The sequence below is a fragment of the Myotis myotis genome, unplaced genomic scaffold (assembly GCF_014108235.1).
Source record: "Myotis myotis isolate mMyoMyo1 unplaced genomic scaffold, mMyoMyo1.p scaffold_m19_p_2, whole genome shotgun sequence".
NCBI classification, from domain to species: Eukaryota; Metazoa; Chordata; class Mammalia; order Chiroptera; family Vespertilionidae; genus Myotis; species Myotis myotis.
This window is the reverse complement of record NW_023416324.1, coordinates 152184777-152201174: the sequence shown is the minus strand read 5'-3', so window position 1 is coordinate 152201174 and position 16398 is coordinate 152184777. Positions and strand designations below refer to the sequence as shown.

At 39.4% G+C, this 16398-nt stretch overlaps 1 protein-coding gene across 10 annotated transcripts in view; it reads left to right on the top strand.

Annotated features, from left to right (window-relative positions):
* ZBTB20 (zinc finger and BTB domain containing 20) overlaps positions 1-16398 on the top strand; it is an 892970-nt gene that overhangs the window by 347559 nt on the left and 529013 nt on the right. For all 10 annotated transcript variants that reach the window (XR_004974420.1, XM_036352745.1, XM_036352742.1 and 7 more), the window contains one exon: positions 10512-10584. The gene's annotated coding sequence lies outside the window, so the exon portion shown is untranslated. The remainder of the gene's footprint in view (positions 1-10511; positions 10585-16398) is intronic.

The window sequence follows — 16398 nt, the reverse complement described above, 5'->3', positions numbered from 1 at the left end:
TAGAGACACAAAAATCATTTGAGAAAATCCAATATCTATTCGTGACAGTAACTTTCAACTTTTGCAGCCTGATAAAGGGCATCTATGAAAAACAGCTAACATCATACTTAATGTTGAAAGATTGACTGATTTAACTCTAAGATTAGGAGCAAGGCAGGGTTGTGATAGCTCTTTTATTCAACATTGTATGGGAGTTTATGTTCAGAAAGAAAAAGAAGTAAAGAAAAAGAAAATGAAAGGAAGGTGGGAAAACAACAGAAAAGAAAGAAATCAAAAGCATCCAGATTGAAGAATAAACAAATATTTTTATTTTCAGAAAATATAGTATGTAAAAAATCTTAAGGATTGCATTCACACACACACTTATATGCAGACACACAGAAATAAATGAGTTCAGCAAATTCACTGGATACAAGAGCATTATACAGTATCAATTATATTTATATATACTAGCAACAAACAAAACTAAGAAACAGTTCTCACTATAGCATCAAAAATAATAGAGGTGAGAGGGGAGAATATGGTGGCTGGCAGGACAGAGGTGAGGGCGATTGTGTGAGTGAGTGAGGGGGTGAAAGGAGAGTATGTGGATTTGTGTGGTGTGTGTGTGAGTGAGTGAGGAACAGTTAAATCAAGCAGGTATAGCAGGGGCTGGCAGACCAGGCTCTCCTGAACAGGGAGCACCTACCACCACTGCAGGCACTCCCTGGGCTGTGAGGCTTGGGAATGGGGCCCATGCCATCTTGAAGGGGAGAGAGGCCTTTTCTAGGAACTCATCAGCACCTACACCCAGAGTGGCCTTGGACACTGCCCATTACCCTGTAGCCACTACAGCCAAAATCCTGCTGCCCCATCCACAGACCTGCACACCCTAGGAAGTCCACCTCCAAGGGTGTATGGCTCCCACAGCAGTAAGTGCAACTTCCCCCTGCCCCAACTGCCGACCTCCGGACACCTCAGTTGCACCTCCTGAGCCCAATACCTCATAGGCTGCTCTTGGGTGCTGCTGTGAGCCCCTGCTTGGCGTGCTCTTATCCAAACAAGGATGCATAGCCCCGGCAGTAGAAATTCTGAATTCCCCCTTCCCAGCTGCTTGCCCACAGACACCTTGGTTGCATGGCTTCAGCACCAGGGCCCCTCTGAGTGCACTGCCCTGGCAAACGGACCCTGGGTGCCTCTGTGAGCTGCCACTGGGCGTGCACAAATCCAACCAAGGGTACAACATCCGGCAGCAAAAACTGAGTCTTCCTACTCCACAGCTGCTGGCCTCCAACACCACAGTTGTGCTTTTCCAGCATGCAGGCCTCCTGAGCACACTGTCCCAAAGGTGGCTCTTCGGTGCCTCTGTGAGCCCCCACTCGGCACGTGCGAATTCAACCAAGGGCACAAGGCAGCAAAACTGGGATTTCCCTCTCCTTGGCTGCTGACCTCCGGACACCACAGTTGTGCCTTTCCAGGACGCAGGCTTACTGAGCCCGCTGCCCCTATAAGTGGCTTCTGGGTGCCTCCTTGAGCCCCCACTGGGCACGGTCATATTCAAACAAGGGAGCATGGTCCCAGCAGTAGAAATTCGGACTTCCCCCTTCCCAGATGCCTACCTACAGACACTGTGGGCGTGTGGTTTCAGCACACCGGCCTGCCTAGGCCGCTGGCCCAGCAGGCAACTCCTGGATGCCTCTGTAAGCTGCCATTAGGCGCACTCATGTCCAACCAAGGGTGCAAGGCCCCAGCAGCAGAAACTCGGACTTCCCCTTCCTTGGCTGCTGACCTCTGGTCACTGCAGTCAGACTGATCAAGCACGCAAGACCCCTGAGCCTGCTGCCCCGGCAGGCAGCCCCTGGGTGATTCTCTGAACCACCACAAGGCACAACCCTGGCTGCTGGTATCCAGTCCCCATAGCACTGCTCTGGCACATGGGTCCCCTGAGCCCACTGCCCCAGCAGACGGCTCCTGGGCACCTCTGTAAACAGCTGCTGAGCACATGTATCCAACCAAGGGCGCACATCCCCTGAAGCAGAAACTGGGGCTTCTCCCTCCACGGAGTCGGTGGCACACCACAATAGCTATAATCCAGCGTGTGGGGCCCCACGACCACACATCCCTTGCAGATAACTCCTGGGCCCCAGTGTGACCTGCCACTGGATGTGTGCCTCTCTAACCAAGGGCACACAGCTCCCTCAACACGACATTCCTCTCCCAGCTATCTACCTCTGGACAGCTTGATGAGTTGCTGAGGACTTGCCTCCCTGGCCAAGGTTACATTGTTTCAGCCACAGACTCAGGGATTCCCAAATCCCCAGCTGCTGGATCCTGAACCCTTTCGTTATTAAGAGAGGGAAATCACTTTGGCCATAGTCCCTCAACCACAGACTACAAGACACTGGCCCCCACTGTCACGGTCTTCGGGCCCCTCATAGTGAGGTACAGAGTCATACCACACCAGCCAAAGTCACAATACCTGAGACTCCTTCCTCCCAGGCCATGGACTCTGGGAATCCACAGTGAGCACATACCAGTGAGACCTCAGACAACCTTTTCCACAAGAGCCGGAACCAAGATCACATCCAAAACAGCTTGCACAACGAAGCTGAGGATGAGTCACATTGGCAATCCGTGATGAGAGAGTTCAACCACGAATAAGAAATTAACATTCAAGATCCAACTACATCAAGAGAAACCAAATAGCTCAAGTAGGGAGCTCGGCTAGATCACCAAGCCAAGGAGACCTGAGAGACTGCACCTCTAGCACCATCCTCAAAAGAACCTGGGTAGCAAAGCAGTTGGATCTAAGACACAGAAACAATTAAAACATTACAGAAAAAAAATGGGGAGACAAAAACAAAACAAAACAAAAAAAAAACAATTTCCAAAGGAAAGAAAAAAGGAATCACCAGAAAGGGAATTAAATGAAGTGGGGGCAAGTAACATATCAGAGAAAGAATTCACAGTAATGGTTATAAGGATGCTCAAATGACTGGATGACAAATACACACAACTCAATGAGAATTCTAAGGAGCGGAATGAGAATGTCACCAACATGAAAAGGAACCAAGAGGAAATGAAGAATGACATAGCTGCAATAAAGAACACAATGGAAGGCTTAAACAGTAGACTAGAAGAGGCTGAGGACCACATCAGTGAATTAGAAAACAAGGTAGGAAAAAAACACACAAACACAGCAGCGACTGGAAAGAAATCTTAAAAAGCAGGAGGAGAGCCTAAGGGAACTTTGGGACAACACGAAATGAAACAACATCTGCATAATGGGGGTACCAGAAGAAGAGGAAGCAGAGCAAGGAATAGAAAACCTGTTTGCAGAAATAATGACAGAAAACTTCCCTGACGGTGGCAAGAAAAAAAACACGCAAGTCCAACAAGCACATAGAGTCCCAAACAAGATGAACCCAAAAAGACCCACACCAAGACACATCATAATTAAATTTGCAAACATCAACAACAAAGTAAGAATCTTAAAGGCTGCCAGAGACAGAAAGTTACCTACAAGGGATCTCCCATTAGGATATCAACTGATTTCTCAACAGAAACACACCAGCCCAGAATGGAATGCAATGAAATATACAAAGTGATGCAAAGCAAGGGAATGAATCGAAGAATACTATACCCAGCAAGGCTTTCATTCAAAATTGAATGTGGAATCAGGAGCTTCACAGACAAAAAAGTGCTAAGGGAGTTTATTATCACCAAGCCAGCAATGCAAGAAATGCTAAAGGGACTGTTATAAAAAGAAGAAACAGAAAGGCAAGAATGAACACAAATATAGAGAATAAAAATGGCGACAAACAAGTACATATCAATAATAGCATTAAACGTAAATGGATTAAATGCTTCAATCAAAAGACATAGGGTAGCTGAATGGATAAGAAAACACGACTCCTATATTTGATGTCTTTAAGAGACCCACCTCAGAACAAAGGATTCACACAGACTGATAGTGAAGGGATGGAAACATTTTTTTCATGCAAATGGAAATGAGAAAAAAGCTGAGGTTGCAATATTATATTTGACAAAATAGACGTCAAAGTAAAGGCCATAACAAGAGATAAGAAGGGCCACTTCATAATACTAAAGGGAGCAATTCATCAAGAGGATATAACTATGGTAAACATATATGCACCAAATATGGGAACACTGAAATACATAAAACAACTCTGGAAGATATCAAGGGAGAGATTGATACCAATATAGTCATACTAGGGGACTTTAATATCCCACTGACACCACTGGATAAATCCTCTAAACAAAAAATCAGCAAAGAAACACAATTCTAAAGTACTCACTAGATCAGATGGACTTAATTGAGATCTTCAGAACATTTCACCCCAAAGCTACAGAATAGACATTCTTCTCAAGTGCACACAGGACATTTTCAAAGATAGACCACATATTAGGACACAGGCAAAGTCTCTTCAAATTCAAGAAGATAGAAATCATAACAAGCATCTTCACAGGTCACAATGGCATAAAATTAGAAATCAACTACAATAAAAACGAAAAAAAATCCAACACTTGAAGGCTAAATAGCATGCTATTAAACAATGATTGGGTTACCAAAGAGATCTAAGAATAAATAAAAAGCATCCTGGAAACAAATTACAATGAAAACACAACAATCCAAAATCTATGGGACACAATGAAAGCAGTCCTAAGAGGGAAGTTCATAGCTCTACAGGCCTACCTCAAAAAACAAGAAAAAATGGTAATAAATTATCTAACTTTGCAACTCAAAGAATTAGAAAGAGAGCAATAAGAAAAGCCCGCAGTAACCAGAAGGAAGGAAATAATAAAGCTCATAGCAGAAATAAACAACATAGAGACCAAAAAAATAATACAAAGAAATCAATGAAACCAAGAGCTGGTTCGTTGAAAGGATAAACAAGATTGATGAACCTCTAGCCAGGCTCACCAAGAAACAAAGAGGGATGACCCAAATAAACAAAATCAAAAATGAAAGAGGTCAAGTGACAACTGACCCCACAGAAATACAAAGGATTGTAAAAAAATACTATGAACAACTCTACTCCAACAAACTGGACAACCTAGATGAAATGGACATATTCCTAGAGAAATACAAGCTTCCAAAACTCAGTCAGGAAGAATCAAAAAACCTGAATAGGCCGATAACTACTGATGAAATTGAAACAGTAATCAAAAAGCTTCCAGCAAACAAAAGCCCTGGACCGGATGGCTTCACAGGGGAGTTTTACCAAACATTCAGAGAACCAAAACCAATCCTTCTCAGACTATTCCAAAAAATTCAAGAGGAAGGCACACTTCCAAGCTCTTTCTATGAAGCCAGCATTACCCTAATCCCAAAACCAGATAAAGACACCATAAAGAAAGAGAATTACAGGTCAATATCCCTGATGAACATAGATACTAAAATCCTCAACAAAATTCTAGCAAACCAGATCCAGTATTACATTAGAACGATCATACACCATGACCAAGTGGGATTTATTCCGGGGATGCAAGGCTGATACAATATCTGCAAATCAATGAACATGATACATCACATACATAAACAAATTGAGAGACAAAAATCACATAATCATATCAATTGATGCAGAAAAGACATTTGACAAAGTCCAACATCCTTTTCTGATAAAAATGCTCAGCAAAGTGGGAATAGAGGGATCATACCTCAACGTAATACTTTATGGTAGATACTTTTCGGAAGAGGACATAAGGAAGGCCAAGAGACATATGAAAACATACTCAAAGTCACTAATCATCCAAGAGATGCAAATCAAAACGACAGTGAGGTACCATCTCACACCTGTCAGAATGGCTATCATCAACAAATCAACAAATGACAAGTGCTAGTGAGGATGCGGAGAAAAGGGAACTCTCATGCACTGCTGGTGGGAATGCAGACTGGTGCAGCCACTATGGAGAACAGTATGGAGTTTGATCAAAAAACTAAAAATGGAACTCCATTTGACCCAGCGATCCCACTTCTAGGAATATATCTCAAGAAAGTAGAAACACCTATCAGAAAGGATATATGTACCCCTATGTTCATAGCAGCACAGTTTACAATAGCTAAGGTTTGGAAACAGACTAAGTGCCCATCAGCAGATGAGTGGATTAAAAAAACTGGTACATCTACACAATGGAATACTACGCTGCTGTAAAAATGCAGGAACTTCTACCATTTGCAACAGCATGGATGGAGCTGGAGAACATTATGCTAAGCGACGTTAAGTCAGTCAGAGAAAGATAAATAACACATTATCTCACTCATTTGTGGATTATAATGAACAACATAAACTGATGAACAAAAACAGATCCAGAGACAGAGAAGCAATGATCAGATGCTCAAAACTCAGAGGGAAGGTATGAGAGGGTGGGAGTAAGGGGGAGAGATCAACCAAAGGACTTGTATGCATGCACATAAGCATAACCAATGGACACATACACCAGGTGTGTGAGGGCATGATGGGGGCGGGTGGGGGCAATGGGGAGGGGATAAGGACACATATGTAATACCTTAATTAATTTTAAAAAATTAAAAAATAACACTAAAGGCATTTTTATAGAAATTGACAAGCTGATCTTAAAATCTATATAAAAATACAAAGGACCCAGAACAGTAAGATAATTTGAAAAGGAGGACAAAGTTAGATGACTTACACTTTTGGTTTTAAAACTTATATTAAAAAAGAGAGTATAGTACTGGCATACAGACTATGGGATATAATTGTAAGTTCAGAAAATTAACTTTTACATTTTGTGTCAAATTAACATTGACTATGCGTGATGAGTACATGGTAGTTCGTTTTACTTTCCTCACTATTCTTGCATATGTTTGAGATTTCTCATAATAAAAATTTTTAAGTGAAAAAAAAAAGAAATAATTAAAATATAAATCACTCTCTATGCTGACCACTGAAAAAGACTTGTCTCTTAAAAATCAAATCTGGCCCTAGCTGGTTTGGCTTAGTGGATAGAGCGTTGGCCTGCAGACCAAAAGGTCCTGGGTTTGATTCCAGTCAAGGCACATACCTCGGTTGCAGGCTCCTCCCTGGCTTGGGTCTTGGCCAGGCTTGTCCAGGAGGCAACCAATCGATGTGTTTTTCTCACATCAATATTTCTCTCTGCCTTTCCCCCTCTCTTCCATTTTTTCTAAAAAACAATGGAAAAATATCATCAGCTGAGGAATAAAAAATATATATATCAAATCTGGCCCTGGCTGGTGGCTCAGTTGTTTGGAGCATCATCCATTATGCCAAAATATTGAGATTTCAATTTTCGGTCAAGGCACATACCTAGGTTTCAGGTTTGATCCCTGGCTGGGGCATGTCTGGGAGGTATCTGATTAATGTTTCTCTTTCTCTAAAAAAATCAAATCTGAACAGGGTCATAATGAATCATAGATAGATGAGTAAACTCTCAAAAACAATCTGAGTAAGTTACAATAGATGGTGAAAGATGGGAGAGCATTAAGAGAAGTGCCTGCATTCAGATAGACCTTCTATCTATATGAGGATTTTACAAAGTAGAGTGTGTGGTCACAGTAGTCCTTTGTTCCGGGTCAATGAATATAGATGATCACACTCCTTCATTTTTTTTATTATTTGGGGGCTATTTTTTATTTACACGATAGGTTACCGTAATTTAATGCATTTGTTACTTCTCTGGAAAGCCATTTAGAACCTTTACTGCAGAATATACAATTCTTTTGCTAAAGGGTCTCTGCCAAGAGAAGCATTCTTCTGGGCTTTTTAGTTTGCATTGATTACTGAGCTGTATCTCAGTGCATTACTGGGTATTGACTGTAATCTACAAAGCCTTAAACAGTTTGGTCCTAATTAAGGAATTTTGATACTGGTGGTCAATATTATAATGACTGAGACAGATCTAGGTGACTTGAAAAAAAAAAAGTAACAGATTTTGGAACCTGAAATGTCAGGAGCAAATTACTCTTTTTTGATGACACATAATCTGGAAATCTATTTTAGAGGTGGTTTCAGTGAATAGTACTGAACTTGAAAAGAAAACAAACAGGAAGTTGAAAAGTAGACAGTAGTGCCAAAAATAAGGTTTATGTTCCTTAATCTAATCTGACATGCCTTCAGAATATTGCATTTCTTTGATGACCATCTTTTCAAACAGCTTCTACCCAATACTTAACCCCACTACATAGTGACAGAGTTAATGATTTTCTCATGAGGCAGATATGAATAGGAACAGCATTCAAAGACAACTGGTCTCACTTCCAGGTCCATCTTTGGGCCAAGATATGTAGTCGCCAACAGTGAGTTGGCGACTGTATTTTTTGAGTCCTGGCGCAAAGTAAGATCCATCTGTTTTGCCCAGCCGTTTGCCTGAGTGCCACAAAATGGTCCTGTTATTAGTCTTATTTGTGGTCTTATTTGAGGGTAAGGGATAATGTAAATAAACTTCAGCCCTCCTTGTGATGAAGGTAGCATGGGAATTAAAAGTGTTGGTGTTGGTAGTGGTAAGTGATGTTGTGTCTCTTTTCTCAATTGCTCTGTTTTCTTTGGATTGGGAAACAGACATTTAAGAATGAGTTTGTCATCTGGAAGGAGAGTTGTGACCAAGTTTCCCTCAACAGGATACAAGATGTTATTTTTGAGCTTCATTACCCTCACCAAGGGGAAAAAAAGAGGGAAAAAATAAGGAAGAAAGTGAAAGTAAGGAAAAAAGGCAGAAACAGAAATGAAAAGAAAGGTCAGAGGAGGAGGGATGCTGTGAGGAGAGGTAGAGAATGTAACTGACTATTCATAGAAATAGCTTTATTATTTTGAACCAATAGTTAAGTTCACTCCACATCTGGTGAATTAAGAAAAGGAAATCCGACTGATTAAATTGAACTGCTAGTTGTCAGTTAAATCGTTTATATATAAATATACAATCTAGTTTCCATCACTTTTTCTTGTCTGAACTAGACAGTGAATCAGTCTCACTAACCATATTTGAGTGGTGAGTAGAACAATACCAATTGGTGATTCAGACTTAAGTAGAGGTGGGCAGTTTTTATATTTCTGAATCAGTTATTGGGCATTATTGTTATTGCATACAATTTCTAAGCCTGAGTTATTTTTGTCAGTTTCTTTTATGAATGTTTTGTTGCCTTATAAGGAAATATACACACTCCCCTCCTCTCATTCAGTTGTCCCTGGTGACGCCTTCATAATTTCTGTCTTTACACTGGTACATTTTTTAGTCTAATTCAGGCATATGAGAAACAGGGGAAAAGTTTAGTCAATGTCAGTGATTTTTTTTTTTATCCATTCATGGATAGATTTAGTGAATCTAAGCCAATTTGCATTTAAAATCTATATACATCAAATAGACACAATACTCAAAATATTCCTCCATATGCTTCAAGAGAAAAAGAAAACAGAATTTACAAGTGAGAACTAGATGCATTTTCTAATAATAGATACAATTTCAGGGGGGATTTATGATCATGCTCTCAAATGTGGAAATATTAATGTATTACCTTGCACTAATATGAAGGTGAACACAAACACACCACTTTAGTTTTACAAGTATATAAAAAAAATGCACTGCCATGCTGTAAAGTAAAAGAAGATAATTGTATTGTCTCCATTTTACATTTAAAAACTATATTTTTCTAAATTATGTCATGTCAGTTATTTGAAGCTAAAAATAGGAATGACTTAATCCCCTCTGTTTTTTTTTTTTTAAACTATTATCTTTTTTATAGAGGGTGTTGTATAAAGAAAGACTGAAAAAATAGTATGACGTTTAAAGCCCAAATATTTATGACATACTTGGAGATTTTAATGCTTGGACTCTTAATTTGAATATTAGAAGTACATATTAAAAATGTGATTGCAGTTATTTAAACAAGGAGGTCTGGTTCAAATCCTGATGGTCTTCCCGTGCTGCTCCAAACAGCACTGGCTGCATGTGACAGGGTATACAATGTGTGGTATGGGGCAAGCTAAACTTACCACAATGCATTGCAGTGGGCATTTTGTATTGCTAAATATGTCCGTTTACTTCCACTTCACCATCTGCCCCACCACCTATTCACTATTTGAAAGTAGTGGGTCTAACATTTTTTTCCAATTCTGTTTAAAGTCACAATTTATCTTTAACATGTGATCATAGATTTCCATCTTTATTCTCTGAAATTAATATTTTATGTAATCTTTAGGATGTGAAATTGTTTAGGAGTTGTTTTTAAATCAGATAGAATATTGCTAAAATTGAGAAGCACTGAGCTTCTAGTCATATAATTATGAAGTCCTTAACATGGAGGCATATTTTGTTTTTCAGAATTGCTTTTTTCTCCTCTTTAGATCCTTTTCTTTTCATTAAAAATCTAGTCTGGGAAGAGGGTTTTTTTTTTTTTTTTTCTTAACAGAAAAAAAAAGCCACGCTTGACTGATAATGCATTGCTTTGGATGGTGAAACATTATGAAAGTTTAATTTTTAATTAAATCTGAAATACCAATTATAACTGAAAGAGATTTTAACCTGTTTCTTTTCAGGCTGCCTGAAGTTACATTTAGAGACTGAAATCACTGCACCTTAAAAACAAAAGATTGAGCTGCACTGCTTCCTGTAAGTGAAAGCTTCCTGTATCTTCCTCTGTGTTTTGGTGACCAGTTCAATAAAGGACAAAAATATTGCTAACGTAGTAACCAGACATGAGTAAAAAATTTAACGTCCCTGAAGAAATATACATTTAAATGATTTTCTTCTTTAAAAATGGAAAATTTTTTGGCCTCAATATTCAGTATGTCTTTTTTACCCAGCCTAAATTGTGAATCCTTTCTTTAGGCTGGTTTGAATTGCATTAGGGAGGGTGTCACCCACTGTGCATCAGCACAGTGACATTCACCCTGTCAGGAAGGATTCTTGAATTTTTGTACAAATCTCAATGAGGGTAACAGATTTCTTATGGAATCAAAGTAAATTCCTTTTTACTTTGTGATGTCATTAGAAATCTTTAGCCTTTGTGTGAATGGAAATGGAAAGTTCATGATGACATCACAAGATTCTGTTGCCTTGAGGACTTTGGGCAAAACTAAGTAAAATGCATAATTCCCTTGTGTGCGTGTGTTCCCCATTCTGCTATGAAACAGTCAAAATAGCTCATCTTATGTCTTCCCGTGAGCTACAAGGCTGTCTCTCAGAGCCCCATTGTTCCATAAATGCATGTCAGAGTCTACCACAGTCTGGTCTACCCTTATTTAGCTGCTGTTTTGTCAATGTACTTGGAAGAACAATTAACATTTGGGATTTCAATGTCTGAATAACAGGCAGTGAATAGAACCCGAGTATATAAAAGATTCAGACGCCCAGGGTAAGAAAACAGAAGCTTATCATTCATGGGGGGGAAAAAGAAAAGCATTTTAATGCTGCACTCAAAGGTTGTGAAATACTACAAGGAAAGTCAATCTGTTTTTTGGTTTTTTTTAATTTAAAATAAAAATGTACATTTTGGTAGTGATATGCAAAGGGTTATGATGTCTTCCTAAGTTTTGCAATTTAATGTATTGCAAGGTCTTTTGCTAGAAAAATCTTAAAACACTTAAATAACATTCATCTGTTTGAGTTATTGTTGGGATGCCCCATGTGGGGTATTTCAGTGGATTTCAGAGTATCCCAGTGCCTGTCCAACAGAGGACACAAAAGGTGATTCACAGGTTTTCTTTCATTTTCACTTTTGGTTCACTGCACTCTTTCATTATTGACTGATTCTTGCCTGTTGACTATAGACAGCTCTCAAGTTGTTAAATATCTCTGCCTATTCTTTGAATTCCTGTTAGGTCCTTTTTTTTTTTTTTTTTTTTTTGAGAGGTGATGCATGAACCTCAATGTCAGGGTCTCCAGAGGAACTTTGGCAGCTTATGCATATTGCCCACTCAGCTCAGTGCCTAGTGGGTATGAGTGGATAAATGATGCTTGTTGTTATTTTTGTCATAAGTACAGCAGTTCAAACCCATAGATAGTAAGGTCTCTAAAAGCAGTGTCCATTTCTTATTCTTTTTTATAATCCCCAGTGCTGGACATAATAATAATAGTAATCAAGAATTAGCTGTTATTTGTACAATTACAAAATAAATTAAAAGTCTGAACTTTGGGATGCATTCTGTCAGAAAGTATTTATTGTGAAGAGGAATTGAATAAAGTTTTTGACAGGGAGAAAATTATAAAGGAATTTGTCCAAGACAAACGTAGTGTTCATCATCTCATTTTAGGCATCTGTCTTCTAGTCCTTCTCCTCTTTTACTTTACATTAATTTTTTCTGACCAGAATGAGATGTGCCTATTCATACCATATTGTTCTTTGTGAAATGGTGTTCAGTCATTTTCTAAGCAGTGTGTCTTGCATCCCATACACTGGAGTTGTCTCCAAAGATAAATCCCCTAAATTAGGATGGACGATGCTCTGCACCTGTTTGTCTAATTGCTATGCAAGTGGATTGTGCTTCAAGGAAATAGGGCAAATGGCACAATAGATATTGGGTCAAGAGGCCAGGGATTTGGGAAGTTGCCATTAGAAACTCCTACTTTCAGGGCGTAAAAAGGCAGGACCAGGGTCTTGGCACAACGTTCTTTAGAACTCAGAACCATATGACTCTCTTCTAAGTTTAGCCTCCTGGTTTTTGTTTGTATCTTTCTTTCTTTTGCATAAAGGTCTCTGTCCTCCCCACCAATTTTAATTTAGCTCCAAAAGGGGTTCCTTTATTTTTATTAAATTAGCTTCTGGTGATGTAAATTAAGGCTCTCATAAAACTTAGCCCCTGAGGCAGAACTAAAATGAGAAGACTCAGGTTTAGTGAATAGTACTCTTATCATGTTGAATAACATTGAAGGATACCAAAGAACTTTATAAATATACTTCACATTTTTTAAGATTAAAACTTGAGGTGAAAGGGATTTAAGGGCAGGGCACCATCAAACATTATATGTAGAAAGGATATAAGAAATAAAAGTTTAATCACCTAATTTTAAAATAAGTAAATTGAGGCCCAGTGTAGGGCATACAGGTTACCCATACATACTTACTGACCACCAATGCAGATCATCGTTAGCATCTAGGCCTGAGAGTAGATGAAAATTTAGACTCTGGGACTTTGATGTTTCCTTTACATTCAGGACTGAGAAGTGTTTCCTGAGGAACAAATTGCCTTTGGCTCATTTTATGAAACCAGTTGAACTGTATTTCCTTCCACCATGCAGTCCAAAATTTATATATAAAAGGTATTTTTTCCTGTACATTTTGATATCATGCCTCAGGTTGTACAACAAGTCACATAGAGGCAAATTTATTTGGTTGACTTAATATTCTTTATGATGATTTACAAAGTGGGCAGAAGACCATTAAAAACCAGTAGTTTAATTTGGCTGGTAGGCATGGTGAAGCCAGTAATCAGAACAGAGCCATTGTGACATGGAACTCAGACTCCACAATTGTGTGTATCACATATGGTGTCAGAATGTCACTGTTGCCAGGGGTCATTTCCATCAGAGAAAAGTTTTTTAGGGCCTGAAAAAATGAAATAAACTTTAATAATTTAAAATTAAATACTTACTCTGGTAATTTATTTCAGGTTTCCTTTATTGGATTCTGTCATTTAGCAATCTAGAGACCAGAGTAGGAATGTTTCTATTATTTTACCTAAAGCTAAGTCCTAGATATGTCTTAGTTTCTTCCTCAAATTTATTTTATCTCATCCAGACCTTTTCACACCCCAAACCATGAACAAGCTCAAGTCACTGTGTCCAAAAAAATTACTGGCCTAAGTCTTTTGGTCCTAAACAAGGAGTCACAATGTTCTGCCTTAAAAATTTCCATGGAAGCTTTGGCACATAGAGATGAAGGGAGAATTAGAGCCTGAGGAGGCCAGAGCAGGGCCTTGGAAGTAGGTACTCAACAAGGTTCTCTCCCCAGACCTCCCCTCTCTTTGCTCTATAATAATGAATTAAAATTTATTCTGTACCTCTTAAGAACAAATCATTTCTCCAGGATACATAGATACATAGCACCTGTTTCTTATCATCAAGAAGTTTATAATCCATTTGAGCAATAGATAAATATTTTTATAGACAAAGTGTTATATGGGTAGAGCAAAGGAAGTAAATAGTTATTATTTCTTCTGGACCATCAAGAAGTAATATGATATTAACAAGCAGCTCAAGCAGAGGGAGTAATAAAAATGAAAGTTGAGCGAACAGTGAGTAGTAATGGTATGATTTGATTATAGGATGCTGGTTGAGACCAGTGTTTTCCAGAGTGTGGGTTGCAACCCATTCGTAGGTCATGAAGTCAGTTTCAAAGATCAGAGTCAACATGCTTTTAATAAAACAGAATCAAAGGAAAAATAATTTATAAAAACTGTGTTACATATTTTAAGACAGTGACTACAAAATAAATATAGTATTTCTTACTGGGAATTATGCCATCAAAATATGAAAGCAATCTAAAGATGATAGGAGTTTTAAATACTCAACTCATGTAATTCTCATTGAGGGATAATATTATTTTTCACCTTTTTATATATGAGGGGATGGAGGGATTAAGCAATTTGTCCAGGTCATCCAACAGGTAAATGATAGAGATAGAATAAGAATATGTCTATTAAACTCCACATTCATACTCTTCCCATGATTTGACACTGCTTTTTAGAATTGCATGACTTTAATTATTTCACTACTGGTAACTCACACATTTGTATCACTAGTCCTGATGTCACTCCCAAACTCCAGTCCTATATCTACAATATCCTTATTTAAATCTTCAACTAAATATCATATCAGTCCCTCAGAGGCAGTACATCAACACTGAATTTATCCTCCTAGTTAAAAATCATCTTCCTTTTGATTACCCTAGTTTTCTTCACCCCAGTTCCAGGTCTCTTGGATCAAGATATATTATTTTCTTTGGTTTCCCCCACCTCCCACGTCCCCTCAAGTGTCCAGTGTCTGAGTCTTACTGATTTTCGTTCTTTGGTATCTCTGTCCTAGATGGGTTGAAAGGAGACCAGGTTATCCTAAACACTGTTGCCCCATTAGGTTCTTGAAGCAGAAGCCCCAAGATCATGCCACTTTTGTTCAGACAAGACTTTAATAATTCTAAGTTAATTAATAAAAAATTCCTAACTACCACCTGTGATATTGTAAAACCTAATTAACCCCATTTCTGATTTAATCTTACCATACCCTCAGGTCAGTCCCCTCACTCACCTTCTTTACTATTTTTTCTACTACTTCCATGAAACTTTCATTCCCTGACCTGGTCAGAAATAACCCACTCTCCCCTATTCACCAAGCTCATCACCTGTAGTAGCTCTGCCAACAATTTGATTTTTGGACTTCTAGCCTTCAAACCTGGGAGAGAATAAGTTACTGTTGTTTTAAGTCAATAAGTTTGTAAGTAATTTGTTATAGCAGCCTAAGCAACTAATACAGAACTTCCTTACACTGGTTTTTGAGATATGAATTACTATATATATACTGGTATAATAAATAAATATCCTATATCCTGTATAATAAAAGCCTAGGTGGCATCATGCGCAATGCCCTCATGTGACATCATCACAAGAGCTACCTCGATGTCGTCATAAGATGGCTACCACAAGATGGTAGCCCTCATGTCGTCACAAGATGACCACCACAAGATAGCCAGCAGGGGAGGGCAGTTGTGGGCGATCAGGCCGGCAGGGGAGGGCAGTTGGGGGCAACCAGGCCTGCAGGGGAGAGCAGTTGGGGGCGACTAGGACTGCAGGGGAGGGCAGTTTGGGACAATCAGGCCAGCAGGGGAGGGCAGTTGGGGGCAATTGGGCCAGCAGGGGAGCACTTATGCATCAATCAGGCCAGCAGGGGAGCAGTTAGGGGGTGATCAGGTTGGCAGGCAGAAGTGGTTAGGGGCAATCAGGCAGGCAGGCGAGCGGTTAGGAGCCAGGGAGCCAGTAGTCCTGGATTGTGAGAGGGATGTCCGACTGCCGGTTTAGGCCCAATCCCACAGGGGACAGCAGTCTGGCAGTCGGACATTCCCCAAGGTGTCCCAGATTGGAGAGGGTGCAGGCCGGGCTGAGGGACATCCCCTCTCTCCCAGTGCATGAATTTCGTGCACCGGGCCTCTAATATATATATATATATATATATATATATATATATATTTTTTTTTTTTTAAATTTTTTTATCCTCACCTGAGGATATGTGTGTGTGTGTGTGTTTAATTGATTTTAGAAAGAGAGGAAGAAGGGAGAAAGAAAGAAATATCAATGTGAGAAACATCAATCAGTTGCCTCCTATATGCGCCTTAGCCAGGGATTGAACCCACAACCTAGGTATGTGCCCTGAATGAGAATTGGACCTTGACCTATCCATGTACTGGATGATGCTCCAACCAACTGAGCCACCTGG